General features: G+C 38.9%; 2 non-coding genes across 2 annotated transcripts; both read right to left on the bottom strand.

Annotated features, from left to right (window-relative positions):
• Positions 1-8,739: 8,739 nt before the first annotated feature.
• On the bottom strand, positions 8,740-8,812 carry Trnas-gga (transfer RNA serine (anticodon GGA)). Its single transcript has one exon. It is a non-coding gene; the product is annotated as a tRNA-Ser (tRNA).
• A 382-nt stretch (positions 8,813-9,194) lies between these two features.
• Positions 9,195-9,267, bottom strand: Trnas-gga (transfer RNA serine (anticodon GGA)). Its single transcript has one exon. It is a non-coding gene; the product is annotated as a tRNA-Ser (tRNA).
• Between the last annotated feature and the right edge of the window lie 4,686 nt (positions 9,268-13,953).

A 13,953-nucleotide genomic window follows, 5' to 3' on the forward strand; every position in this document is an offset into this window, starting at 1 on the left:
AAGTCCAAAATTTTTACAACAAATCGGTTAAAAATCTTCGTAATGGCATTTCTCATACAAATCATCGTCAACATAAGGCAAAGTACTAAAATCAGCTGATTCACCGTACACATTTAGCGCAACTGTCAACCTCTAGTTTACGTCACTTACCTTGGCCAATCACAGCATTGAAATAAGTCACGTGCTTAACAACGTCATGACTTTGGAAGGAAATGACAGCGAAAGAATCGTTTTGAAAGTGCTTTCAGTTTTAATTAATATCTTTGTTAATTTTAATCGAAGTTTATTAACATTTAAAGTAAAGAATTCAAACCAGAAGTCTCTGATGAGACTGTAGCTCTACTGGCCTGTACATATAATAAAACAATGAAAGAAAAAGTGATCAAGCTCACATATCCCACGCTTCCCCAAAACTCAAAGTGCCGAAAATCTTAAAAAATAAAGGAATCGGAATTTACTGATGCACTCTACATATTGTGTTCTAGATGTCTGCAAAGTTTGACCAAAGTCTGTGCAGCGGTTTATGAGGAGTTGCGCTGACAAATTTTTCATCTCTTTATTCAAGACATGGCCAAAAATCCAAGTTGAAAAGTGTCGAAATTCCCAGAAAAAAAAGGAATAGGAATTTCCTGGTAATGTGCATATCTACACGCTGTGTACTAAATATCCGCAAAGATTGACCAAATTCTGTGCAGCGGTTAAAGAGGAGTTACGCTGCCAATCGATTCCCGCCTACACATTGGAACCATTTAATTCAATATAAATAGCAATTTGGCCATAAAATCTTTGTTTAATACAAAGAACAGTTCAATGGTAATTGGTGAATTGTCTTAATACCAGCGCTAAAGTGTAAATTATTAATAATTCCAGCTCTTGAAAAAAAAGGGGTAGACGATATTTTCCATTGAAATCGGAGTTTCAAGCATCACCATATTTTGAAATAGTCTTGGATATGATTAAATGTTCCTTATATCTTTTCTTATGTTTTAGGAAAGTAAGTAAAAGATAAATATGTCAATAAAATATAATGTTTCAGTTGTAAATCGCTTTGAATTTGGTGGAAAATAAGCATTTTTATCGTTTTTTGTCAATAAACATATGTTCCCCCCGTGTCACACAAAAAACCTTGGTATGAATTAGTGAAATAACATTCCATATTACCTGTAAAAAGGAATTTTTGTGACACGGGGGGGGGGGGGGGGAGATGTTGTAAAAATATTTTCCGTTGATTTCTAGAGTGAAAAACACAAGTTTTACCAAAAGTTTAGAGTTATCTCTCTTTGTTTTCCCAAATAAGTAATGTTTTATGAAAATCCATATAATTAACTATAAAAAAAATATTTAAAAAATCATCGAATATGTAAATTATTGAAAATTGACTTGGAGGTAGGCGGGAGAAAAATACTATCGTTCGCAGTTCTTTCCTGGTGATATGCACATCTACACATTGTGTCCTAAATATGTGCAAAGTTTGACCAAAGTCTGTGGAGCGGTTTATGAGGAGTTGCGCTGACAAACTGTTCATCTCTATATTCAAGGTATGGCCAAAAATCTAAGTTGAAAAGTGCCGAAATTCCTGGAAAAAATTCAGGAGTCGGAATTTCCTGATATGCACATCTACACATTGTGTTCTAAATATCTGCAAAGTTTGACCAAATCCTGTGCAGCGGTTTATGAGGAGTTGCGCTGACAAAAAACCGGACTGACGGACTGACTGACACTCTGAGGTCAAAAACATTTTACCTCACGCAACTTGTTACGTGGGGTATATAAATAGCACTTTCATTTGAAACTTTGCAACAGGCAGCAATAAGTAGAATTATTTACTTGTGAGTACTCTTCTGTGCAAATTTATATTGAAATCAATCCAAAACTGTTGGAGGAGTAGCCATTTAAAAGTATTTCTAACACCCCTACTAATGTGTTCGGAACCTTTTATTTTTCGGTGTCTGCAAATTATAAAATTCGATGAGTTCAGAATAGCTCTGACAGTGGCTCTGGCGAGGGTTAGCGAGACTACAGCGAGATAGGGTAAATTATTCACGGAAATGTGGCTAGGAAGTGACTAGCACGTGGAGACATGGTCAACAGAAAACTAATGCGTTTTAGTTTTCACCACCCTATCATATCATTCTGAAGAAATGTACTTCAATGGATCTCTCGATTGAATTCATTCAAATCTAAATTATAAGTATTCTCTATGATACAATTTTCTGCTGTCATGCATAAATTAAAATTTCTTTTTGGACAAATATTTTGCATGGGAACCCGGACTATATTTTGTAGCGCAAGATTAGCAAATGAGGCACCAATGTGACTTTAACTGACAAATCAGCTGAATGAGAACTGTATTACGGGTTACTACAAATACTACTGTACAGGAATTTTATGCATTTGTACTATCTGTGAATACAATTGTCAGGTGGATTCCCTGGCCAACACACGTGATCACGAGTATAGTTATGTAAAAAAATGTTTTGTCCATTTAAATGCATACGAGAAGCTACTCGTTTTCCTTACCCTTGAAGTGCTGGTGTTCTGAACTTGACAATAACTACGTATACCTTTTATTAAACATATTTTTTTCTAGTTACCGGTACAACAAATTAAAAATGCCCGTGATATCTTTCATAGTTTCGAATGTTTGCATTTTGTTCATAAAAACATTTTTTTTTTTATTTTGCACTCCATTGACATGATCATAAATTGACCTTTTATTCATTCATTCATTCTTTCTTTATTTCCTCCCATTGGAGATTCATGAACATATAAGAACACATAGTGAAAGAACAAAATATAACATCATATAAGTGCTTATTATTTACATTAATGCGAAATTAAGTTTGAAAATGAAGAAATTGTCTTATATGTTTGCAAAAAAAGTTAATGCACAGGGGTTAGAAATATCCATTTACGAGTAAGTTGTTATCTTTCTTTGATACACCGCAGCCACATCTCTTATAAAGCGAAAGTTAAGAGTCACATTTCCAAACGACCAGCGGCCGACGGTTTTTGAAGCAAAAATTGGAGTTCTGTGTGCATCACGTTGTCGGATTTGGAGTCGGCCGACCAATTTTGTGGTGTTATAATTTTTTCTGAGTCGGTGGCACCAATTGAAGTTAAGCAGAAACAAGTTTATTAAGTCGGTCGTCATTTCCAGGGAGTCAAACTGTAGCTGAGAGATCAGGCGACGATTGGCCGACTTGTGAATATTTAACCTATCGAGGATACATTACACAAAGAAAATTTTGATGCGTGGATTGATATATATTTTTTGAACGAAAATAACATAAATAATTAATCCGTAAGATATAAAGAAATCTTATTAGTATTCTTTGCTGCTTAGATATGCGCCATTTGTCGTTTTTTTATGCAATTCTATTCAAAATTTTGCACACATTTTCAACATTGAGCCACAATCTTACAAAATTCTGCCACTTTACCTTGCAAACATAACTAACGTCACCTATCTGATTACAAATCTATGAAAAATATTGCTGATTTTTAAGTAAAAAGATTTTTTTTATGTAATTTATCGAAGTCATCGGTGTTCCTAGGAATTAATGTGACTGCTCCGTGTCGACCAATACTCGTGTCGGCCGATCATGTTCTTCCAGCCGACAAGACCAGAAAAATTTGGTCGCCCGACTATCGGCTTAAATGTGACCTAGGCATAAGGGTGTAAGACATCTGGCACCGAGCAGAAACAAGTATAATTCATTTCCAGGGAGTCCTGAGAGTTCGGCGCCTAGTGAGAATCACAGTTTCCCACCAGGCGTCGCGAAACAGAGATGTTTCGGGGCAAGCCGTAGTAATGTGCTCGAACACATTTGTGAAAGATTTTGCACAGAGGCAGCAGGTTTCCTTCAGTACATCTAAAAGGGTCCACAGCTTGACAATGAATTTACACAAAACAATTTCATGGATATTTTTTGGGATGATCCACAGATGTTCAGGTGGTTTGTTTGCGCAGAGAATGTTGAATCTAGCAAAGTCGGGGTCGACAAGCATTCGGTTGCGCCTAGAGGCAGAGTGAAAGGAGATGACAGAAGATTTCACTGAAGATTTCCACTGAGACTTGTTGGGGAAGAATCCACTTTCGAGATAACCAGTTAACACGTGGTATAAGTTGTATTTCAGGAGTATGGGAATTATGTCCTGAATAAACCCATAATGTTTAGTACTAGCGTTGAAGAGGTAGGAAAACAGACGGATGATGAATATACGCTTGGTGAGGTAAATTGTGTTGAGTTCACAGAGACGACCAAAGAATTGCAACTTCTTAATGTCAATCTCTGCTGTAATTGGAAGGAGACCTAGAAGGTTTTCGCACATGTCTGATCTTGTATGATGGGGCAGTCCCATAACATGTTTAACAACGAAATGTTGGAATGCGTTGAGTGTTCTTATGTCTTTTGTCCGAAGATCGCACCATAATTCGCTTCCGTAGAGAACTGATGGTAAGACAACTTTTTTGTACATTTTGGCCACTGTTATGGGGTTGAGCTGTTCGGAAACTTTAAGTGCGAAATATGCTTGCCGTCCTTTCCTGCAAGCGTTTGATGTTCTTTCGCCAGGATCAAAGTTGGAGCTTAAAAGAATTCCAAGATGATTGTACGAGTTGGAAAATTCAATGCGTTCATTGCCGAGACGCAAGCTTAAAGTGTCAGCAGGATTTGAGCGCTTTTGGTGGAAGAGGAGAACGTTGGATTTTGCGGTGTTAAATGTAAATCGCCAGCGTGTTGAGTATTGGAATATGTTGTCCAGAACTCGTTGAAGCTCAAGAGGTGTGAGAGCAATGACACAGGTGTCATCTGCTAGGGTTGGGTTTGAGCTTTGAACATTGAAGACTCCTATGTTCTTGCTAAGATTTTGAATTTCTGATAGTAAACCATCAATGAATACGAGATAAAGGAAAGTCGAAAGTACGCCTCCCTGTCGAACACCTTGGGATACTCGAAACCACTGGGAGCTGGTCTGGTTTACTACAACGGAAAATTGTGTGTTGGAGTGACAGTCATTTATCAAACACCACATTGTGCCCGATATCCCGAGTTCGTGAAGTTTGTACATGAGACCGTGCCTCCATACCGTATCGAAAGCTTTCTGTGTATCTAAAAAGGCAACATAAACAGAGCTGTTTTGTTCAATATTGTGATGGATAGTTTCTTGTAGATTGAAGGAAGCTGTTAGACACCCAAGTTTTTCTTGGAAGCCTTGTTGCTGAGAGCATGGGAAAGATATTGATGGCAATAAGTGTGACTGTATTCTGGTGAGGATAAATTTTTCAAAAACTTTAAACGCACAGGGGAGGAGAGCAATTGGTCGGTAACTATCGGGAGATTTTCGAGGTTTGTTGTTGCCTTTATAGATGGGAACAATCAGGTCTTTTTTCCAACAGGATGGAACATATCCGACTTCCAGAATTGCATTGAAGAGTTGAGCAATGCATCTAGCTACTTGTTTACCGCCATGGATTAGATGTTCGTTTTGAGTGAGATCAAGACCAGGGGCTTTTCTGCGCTTGAGATTACGAATAATGTTCTGTATTTCCGTAACGGTCGCGGGACCTCCTGGGAAACTATCATTTGTTGATCTCGATATGCGTTCGAGTTCGCTATAATGGTTTTCAATTGAAGTGAGAAAGTCTGAACAATAATTTGCATTTTCTTTGGCATTATAAATATCTGAGAAATGCTTTGCAAATGCGAGAGATACGCCAGGAGGGTCGTCAAACTGTTCGTCATTGTATTCAATAACAGGGTAAGTGCGAGAAGAACGTGGTTTCAGTCGTCTGATTAACTTCCAGAAAAGGCGAACATCGCACTCTGATGATTCATCTATATCCTTAAAAACACTTGACATGTAACGATCATGTTCGTCGTTGAGTTCGTTCCGGAAGTTTCGTTTCGCATGTTTGTATTTTTTGTAAGAGTCATGTGTCATTCCTCGAGGGCGACCTTCATTTATCCACATCCTTCGCATTTGGCGCTCTGTGTCGTGTAGCTCTTTTACTTTGGGAGTCCACTCTGGCCTCAAGAAGGGTTTGTACTTTGCCGTGGGGATAGTAAGTGATGATGCAGAATGTAGCACAGAGTTTAACTCTGTGCAGAACTTGTCCAGATCATCTATAGTTTTCAGACTTATGTTTTGGAAGTTTACATGATTATGGATATATTTTTCGTATTCCTTAATTTGGTCTGGTTTGGCTTTATGCCAGGCTGGAAGCGAGGCAGATGGTTTGCATAGAACATGTGTTTTGATGTCAGTTTGTAGTTCCATGCAGATTGGCAGATGGTCGGAAGTAGAACTGAAAGAACCCTCTTCATAGACATGATAGTTTACAACATAATTGCACAGAGTTTTGCTGCATATTATGTAGTCTAATGTAGTTCGTGTCGTATTAAACGTGTAGTTTGATCCACTTGTTTTAAAGTCTATGTTTGGGCATGCCAGGTTGTTTCGAGTGGTAAAGTCTTTCATGATTTTTGATTTCTGCAAATTACAGTGCGAGTAGTCTTTGGTATAAAGACTAGCATTGAAATCGCCCCCAATAAGCACGTCACCATATGAAGAGTAGAGGTTATATAGTGCTTCAAGTAAGTTTATCTCATCAACATAAGATTGTGTATTGCTATCTGACGGAAGATATACACCAAAAATAAACAACGACTTTCGATTGTAGCGCTTGAGCTCTACGCCGATAATGCGAGTAGAGCTAATGTCAGTGATTTCGACAACTGAGAACTGGATAACTTTCTTGTACATTATACTTACTCCACCCTTGCCCAGAAAGCGACAAATGTCGGATAGAGTTTCGTTAGTGGATTTTTCTATACGTGTGAGACTACAATAGTCTGAACATATGGAGTCCAGATAATTGTCACAGCTTGATTTTAATTTATGCTCTGTTATTATTGCAATGTCACACTTTGATTTTACTAAGAGTTCTGATAAACAAAGTGACGACGATATGACACCACGGACATTCCAGGTCAAGATATTTATGGAGTTAGACATTTTAATGATATAAAAAATACTTTTTATATTACAGAACGAGTGATTCAGGAGTGTTCGGTCTCCCAATCTTCTTCCTTTGAGGTACCATTTTGAGTAGGTCTGCTTTGCGCTATCTTTGATTCCCACTCCTTTTCACTCATCCACAATCAACAGGAGATTCCGTGCGGCCAAAATCCAGGTGTTTCCACGATTTGGGCGTCAGACAGAGCTACATTAATTTTTGCATTGCGACGAGACCCAGGGTATTTCGGTTTAAAAAACACACAATGTGAGACAGATATTCCTTTACGTTTGAGGAAGTTAAGCATGCCTGGTTGCGTTGATCTGTTACCGATTCCTGATATGTAGTATCTGGCATTGCGCTTGTACGTTACACCTTCAAAGATGTCATTATCATCCTCGTTGGGCGGAGAAATTTCAGGTGAGGTTTTATTAGGCGCTGTAGCATCCGTTGTCGAGTAACTCGCAGCCACTTTGTAACTATACTGTTGGTTTGCCGAATTTGCATTGTTAAGAGGTTGATCAGATGATCGAACACTCTTAGACGACATAGAAACTGAGTCAGGCATGGTGTTACTCTTGTTTTGACAAGAATTGACGTGCACTACTTTCTTAACTAAAGGCGTGTACTGATTTGCGGCATATGCAGTTTTGCTACAACTAGTATTTTTGCTAACCACGGGGTCGTTTTTGTGTGAGTGGTCGACTAACTCTTGTGTATTTGGTCTGATCGCTGCAGACGGGCCAGGTATATTATCGACGTGTGTGGGTGGTGGGCGGACAATGGAACAATCAGCGTTGTCTGTATAGGAACAGTTAGCTTGTTCGCTCAGGTGTGAAGTCCCTTTAAATTCCACCTCGGCTGAAGAAGGGGTCCTCTGCGGGGAAATGGCTGAAGCATATGATTTTTGTGTTTTTGTGTTAGAAATTTGTTTTTGTAAATTAACACACACTTTGGATACTCTTGATATTTCTTCGTTCATTTTCTTGTTCACAGCTTGATATTCAATGAAGTCAAGACCATCGAGTTTTTTCAAATGTGCTTTGGTATTTTTGCGAGAAGTTTCACATCCAGTTGCATGTGAGACAAGATCTGATTGTATTTTGTCGGTTATGTTGGAAAGCGCTTCATTTTCTGATTTCAACTGATTGACTGACTTTTTGAGAGACTCTATGGTCTTGACGTATGAGGACTGTGCTTTCTCAAGTTCGGTCACTCTCTGCATTAACGATTGAGTTAGCGATCGTAGTTCGATAAACGCTTGCGTCGGACGTTCGTTAGGATGATCTTGCTTAGATTTATCAAACACATCAGATATGTATGAACTATCGCCATTACAGAACATATAGAGGGCAAAACAATCTCTAGCATACTTGGTTGAACTAGTGTTACTTTTGGTTGTTTTTCTGGTGATAAGTTTACCCGTTGGGCACCCCTTGGTATTTTTTGCTTTCACAAGTAGTGTGTAACAGGAAAGGAGAAAATGTATGGCCGGACCGGGAATCGAACCCGGGACCCCTGCATCACTAGTCAGGTGCTCCACCGATTGAGCTATCCAGGCCGACATCCACGGCCCCAACCACCACATTCCCCCCTCCCCAAAGGTCCCCGGCCCTCCAAAGACCCCAACCCAGGCCCATCCCCGGCAGGTCCCCCACCTGTCAACTCCAGGGCACGGCACGGCACCAAATCTGTAACGGGAGAGGAGAAAATGCAGCGGACCAGACCGGGATTCGAACCCGGGCCCCCTGAAACTCCGGTCAGGTGCTCTACCAACTGAGCTATCTGGCCACCGGCGATCGAACCTGGCTGACCGCCACATTCCTCCCTCCTTAAAGGTCTTTGGCCCTCCAAAGACCCCAACCCAGGCTCATCCCTGGCAGGTCTTTCACCTGTCAATTCCAGGGCATGGCACGGCACCAAATCTGTAACAGGAAAGGAGAAAATGTATGGCTGGACCGGGAATCGAACCCGGGACCCCTGTATCACTAGTCAGGTGCTCTACCGATTGAGCTATCCAGGCCGATATCCACGGCCCTAACCACCACATTCCCCCCTCCCCAAAGGTCCCCGGCCCTCCAAAGACCCCAACCCAGGCCCATCCCCGGCAGGTCCCCCACCTGTCAAATCCTGGTCACGGCACCAAATGTAACGGGAGAGGAGAAAATGCAGCGGACCAGACCGGGATTCGAACCCGGGCCCCCTGAAACTCCGGTCAGGTGCTCTACCAACTGAGCTATCTGGCCACCGGCGATCGAACCCGGCTGACCGCCACAAGTGCATATCTGTATTCTATAATAAGCTGTTCGCTGTTCGATGTGATCTCAAGAAGTTTTTGAACATATAAGTCCCTGGGAAGATTTTGAAGTTCGAGATCAAAAGATGCAAAGTCGTTTTGGCAAGTCATTATTGTAGATTCCAAGGTGGCGTGAGTATCACTCATACTGCCACATAACCCGCTAGTTACTGCTTTCACAAAATCAGAGTTTTGAGGACAATACGCAAAATTGAAGTTGGGTTCAATCTGATTTTCTGACAATACACAACTAAACTCTGCATTTTGACTACTTACAGGCAGGAGGCTGGCTCCACAGTTCTGTAGTTCAAGAATATCACTCGGAGGCGAATCGTGAGCGTCCTCACCGGACGACGCCATTTTTTTTTTAATAAGTAGAATTATTTACGTGTGAGTACTCTTCTGTGCAAATTTATATTGAAATCAATCCAAAACTGTTGGAGGAGTAGCCATTTAAAAGTATTTCTAACACCCCTACTAATGTGTTCGGAACCTTTTATTTTTCGGTGTCTGTAAATTATAAAATTCGATGAGTTCAGAATAGCTCTGACAGTGGCTCTGGCGAGGGTTAGCGAGACTACAGCGAGATAGGGTAAATTATTCACGGAAATGTGGCTAGGAAGTGACTAGCACGTGGAGACATGGTCAACAGAAAACTAATGCGTTTTAGTTTTCACCACCCTATCATATCATTCTGAAGAAATGTACTTCAATGGATCTCTCGATTGAATTCATTCAAATCTAAATTATAAGTATTCTCTATGATACAATTTTCTGCTGTCATGCATAAATTAAAATTTCTTTTTGGACAAATATTTTGCATGGGAACCCGGACTATATTTTGTAGCGCAAGATTAGCGCAAGATTAGCAAATGAGGCATCAATGTGACTTTAACTGACAAATCAGCTGAATGAGAATTGCATTACGGGTTACTACAAATACTACAGGAATTTTACGCTTGATAGATTCCTTTATTGTACTATCACTGAATAATATTGTCAGGTGGATTCCCTGGCCAACACATGTGATCACGAGTATAGTTACGTAAAAAAAATGTTTTGTCCATTTAAATGCATACGAGAAGCTACTCGTTTTCCTTACCCTTGAAGTGCTGGTGTTCTGAACTTGACAATAACTACGTATACCTTTTATTAAACATATTTTTTTCTAGTTACCGGTACAACAAATTAAAAATGCCCGTGATATCTTTCATAGTTTCGAATGTTTGCATTTTGTTCATAAAAACATTTTTTTTTATTTTGCACTCCATTGACATGATCATAAATTGACCTGAACCACGTGTTCGAAGTAACATGTAAACATGTACATGTATTTGGCGTAAACGTATTCTATCAACAATTGGTCAGTTGCTCGTGCCGACGGTGGTAAGATCCTCTGTGCGCATTAATAGCAATAGCCATTTAAGGCAAACAAAGGTTTGTCAGTGTACTATCATTCCAATAACAGCGTGTCACTTTGCTTGATCAAGCGTGATAAAGTTTCACATATTGATTACCATATTACTCATCGATTGGATGTTTGATTTCAATGAAAGCAATTCTACTATCATTCCAATAACATCGTGTCAGTTTGCTTGATCGACCATGGCGTGTCACTTTGCTTAATCGAGCGTGTTCAAGTTTCACATGTTGATTACCATATCATTCATCGATTGGATGTTTGAATTGAATGAAATCAATACTATTTTGCATGTAAAAAAAAAAACAACAACAGAATCTAACAATACCCCGATAACACTGACCAATCGAACTGAATGATTGTTTTCCAGCGCAGCATTTGTAGTCACCGGCAACACGTGGTCAGTCCAAGCCCGTTTACTGTCCCCCAAAAAGCACGTGTCATCTTTGTTGTGATTTGAACGAATGGAGTTAATTTTGATACGTATGAGAATATCTAAAAGCATGATATAGTAAGGTATTATAATATATATATATTATATTGTATATAGTGATCAACTCCATCATTATGAGGATAAAAACTTGCTTTGTTTGTCCACATGTGATCATTGATTACTGCATTCCCGCGAACAATCATTCAATACGATTGGTCAGTATTGTAAGTGGTATTGCTGGGTTCTGTGTTTCATATGCAAATAGTATTGCTTTCATAGAAATCAAACATCCAATCGATGAGTAATATGGTAATCAACATGTGAAACTTGACCACGCTCGATTAAGCAAAGTGACACGCTGTTATTGGAATGATGGTACTTTGCATATGATTGATTGATTGATTGATTGTATATTGTTTAACGTCCCTCTTGAGAATTTTTCACTCATATGGAGACGTCACCGTATGCCGGTGAAGGGCTTCAAATTTTGACCTATACTCGGCGCTCAGGGCCATTGAGCAGTAAGGGTTCTTTATCGTGCCAGCGCCTACCGTGACACGGGACCTACGTTTTTAAGGTCATATCCGAAAGACCCGTGACTTTCACTTCTAAAACCGAGCGCTTGGCGAAGGAACAGTCACTACCTTTGTTTACGTCTTAGGTATGACGCGGCGCCGCGAACGAGAATCGAACCCGGGCCTTCCGATCACGAAGCGAACGCTCTACCACTAGGCTACCGTGACCGTTACTTTGCATATGAAAAACAGAACCCAGCAATACCACTTACAATACTGACCAATCATACTGAATGATTGTTCACGAGAATGCAGTAAACAATAATCACATGTGGACAGGCAAAGCAAGTTTTTATCCTTATAATGATGGAATTGATCGCTACAATATAATATATATTATAATAGTTTTAAAGTATAGCCTTACTCATTTCATGCTTTAAATAAACTCATACATATCAAAATTAACTCAATTCGGTCAAATCACAACAAATGTGACACGTGCTTTTAGGGGAACAGTAAACGGGCTTAGACTGAACACGTGTTGGCGGTGACTACAAATGCCGCGCTGGAAAACAATCATTAAATACGATTGGTCAGTGTTATGGGGTATTTTTATATGCAAAGTAGTATTGATTTCATTCAAACCAAACATCCAATCGATAAATGATATGGTAATCAATTTGTGAAATTTTTACAACGGTCGGTCAAGCAAAGTGACACCTGTTATTGGAATGATAGTAGATCATAATACACATTTTTTCTCAGCGTATTGGTCGCTAGTGAGCTGTAATTTTTGCAGTAAACTATGGTAAGTTATATTTATATAATAGTGATGCATAATGCAACACTATTGTTATTATTATGCTGACTGTTGTAATTATTTATGCGGCAATCTATTTGACTTTTTCCTGAAAATATCGGTGCTTACACAGCGCACTTGCAAGAACTCATTCAAAATCTTCATGCTAAAATTGTTTGCATGCTTAGTTATTTTGGTTACTAGTATTTTCTCTAAAAACGTCGGGATTTTCTGTCCCAAAGCAACTCATCTTTATTACCGTCTTCCTTGGAAGACGGTATTGTATAGTTGAAGTTTTTTACAGTCTTCGGACTATGCACTTCCTCTCTTTTGTGATTGGTAGAAAATGCATGATGAGAAAATTTTCAATTATTTCATTGGTTGAAATGCTGTTCAAGGCAAGGGAGATAACTTTCTGATGATCTAATTTTCGTACGACTTAACAATTTTGCAAGATTTTCAATCTTAAAAAAAAATGACAAAACGAACAACAAAATCAGCAGTAAATAATTCCTAATAACATGATTTTTTGTATAGCAAAAAATCTAAAGATCTCTTTAACTTCATTATAAATAAAATTTGATTTTTATTGCTTGCAGGCTTTACAATTTGTTATTATTTTTTCCCCCTTTCTTAATTGAAGAAGGAAATGGAATCAGCCGAGGTTTGCCGAAAGCTCTCGGCGAGTCAAAGTTTACGGAGATGACCGAGCGACAACCGTAGTAGGGCTAATGCCAGTAAAAAGCTAATGTAGAAATACAAAATCAAGAAATTCAAAAGAATTATACGGCCTGATAGGTGTAGATCAGTTTACAGTTTAAGATTGTTGCTAAAGACGGGAAGCTTTTTTAAAAAGCTCTACTTGTTTTCTGTTTTGTTAGTAAGCCTTATTTGTTTGCAGACGTCGATTCTCATTGATAATTTTCTTTTACATCCTTCAATCAAGCGTCATATAAAAAAGCGTTTTAATGACCCTATGAAATCAGTTCATCTAACGATCTATATGTAATTAGTTTGAAAGTTTGTTGTCCACATTAATCAAAAGTTCCTTAGAATACTATAACTGTTTTCAAATAATATTTGTCTATTTTCTCCTTCTTGTGTCAATTGTATAAATTAAGTTTATATATTTAATAAATTTCAACCAATCATTGATCGTCTCTGTGGTAATCGATAAGGAATCGGACTTATAATCTCATGGTCGTGAGTTCGATCCCCGGCGTGTGCACTGAAGAATTTTATTCAGTAGATAAAGCCGTGCACTATTTCGGCATAGTATGCTTACGCTATACAAATCCTTAGACCACTATGCGAGAATAGTAGGGTATGGGTTATATAGAGACAAACTGACAGGAAGCATAATAATAATTGTTATCCCCCCTTTAGCCACCCATTTCTGTTGAAAGTCATGAAAGTCTTTCAGAAAGGCCTGGATACAGATTTCACAGGACATGTTTTCAAAAGAAACA

Source organism: Saccostrea cucullata, unplaced genomic scaffold, assembly GCF_032062105.1.
Source record: "Saccostrea cucullata isolate Sc308-1 unplaced genomic scaffold, CSIRO_AGI_Scuc_v1 ctg687, whole genome shotgun sequence".
Taxonomy (NCBI): Eukaryota; Metazoa; Mollusca; class Bivalvia; order Ostreida; family Ostreidae; genus Saccostrea; species Saccostrea cuccullata.